At 35.8% G+C, this 1,129-nt stretch overlaps 1 pseudogene; it reads left to right on the top strand.

Annotated features, from left to right (window-relative positions):
* The first annotated feature begins 259 nt into the window (after window positions 1-259).
* Window positions 260-439, top strand: LOC146994516 (U2 spliceosomal RNA; annotated as a pseudogene).
* Window positions 440-1,129: the final 690 nt, after the last annotated feature.

Here is a 1,129-nt window from a genome sequence, read left to right as displayed (position 1 = left end):
ACTCCTGGACTAGTTCTTTTTTGGACACTTGTTATTTTTTTAACTATTGGACTGATATGACTCCAACTACTGGACTATTGTGCTAATCCATACATGTTTTTATCTTATAGTGTGCTTGCATGCACCTCTATGCTCCGTTGATCATCTGTAAATCTTTATCTTGAATTACTGTGCCTGTACATTTTTGTAAATTACAGCTTCATGCTCTATTTTGTACAAAATATTACTAATTGTTATTTCTCATGTATTGTACCAGTAAATATTTTCTAGTTTCAATAAAAACAATTTGTTCTTATCAGCTTAATATCTGATACGACGCCGACATTACGTCAAGATATTAAACTAATCTTTGCAGATCGGCTTGTGGTTAGGTATTTATTCCGCCCTCGCCACGGGTTGGCCTGCTATGGCACTACTTGCAGGATACAGCCCACAATATATCCAAAAAGCAGAAACTTCACTCCCTCGGGCACTGCATCCTCAGGAAAACGTCATTTTAAAATGGCCCATTCAAATTTCAGAAAACCGAAGTTCTAACAACATCATACGTCTCTACGAGTGTGAGGCGACCTGCCTTTTTTTAACTTGATATTCCTCGGGCTTTGACCCTCGTTCTTTTCCAATGTCAAGTTCTGGTTTCTGTAAATACGAAGTTTTATTCGTATTTACAGAAATCCCATAAAATCCACATTTTGATCCCGTACTCAGAAAACTTACTCATTCTGTCTGACTGATTGAAGGGACATCGGCCTCGAAATATCACTCAAATTTCATTTGCAGTAACATTTTTCTCTCATTTCATGTAAGTTTGGTAGAATTCCTATTCACATTTGCCAGATTTTTCCCACTACAGCGCGCGTATACACATTGCTTCTTTCAACACACGAGCCATTATATTGTAAATAACTCTCGAAAGGGTGTAAAATGTTTGTAGGCACACTGTAGCAAGACTTTTCTGTCAGTCTCCTAATGTTTTGTTTTGATTCTCTGTATGATTTATAAACGTCAGCTAACTGTAATGATCCAAAATTATTACGGATTGTTGTATTTTGTTATGTATTTATGTTTTTATTCATTCATTCATTCATTCATTCATTTATTTATTTTGTTGGACAACTGCAACTTTTGG

Source organism: Stegodyphus dumicola, chromosome 11, assembly GCF_044657685.1.
Source record: "Stegodyphus dumicola isolate Sdum_Otavi_A_Nest chromosome 11, ASM4465768v1".
Lineage (NCBI taxonomy): Eukaryota > Metazoa > Arthropoda > Arachnida > Araneae > Eresidae > Stegodyphus > Stegodyphus dumicola.
This window is presented reverse-complemented; position numbering and strand designations above follow the sequence as displayed.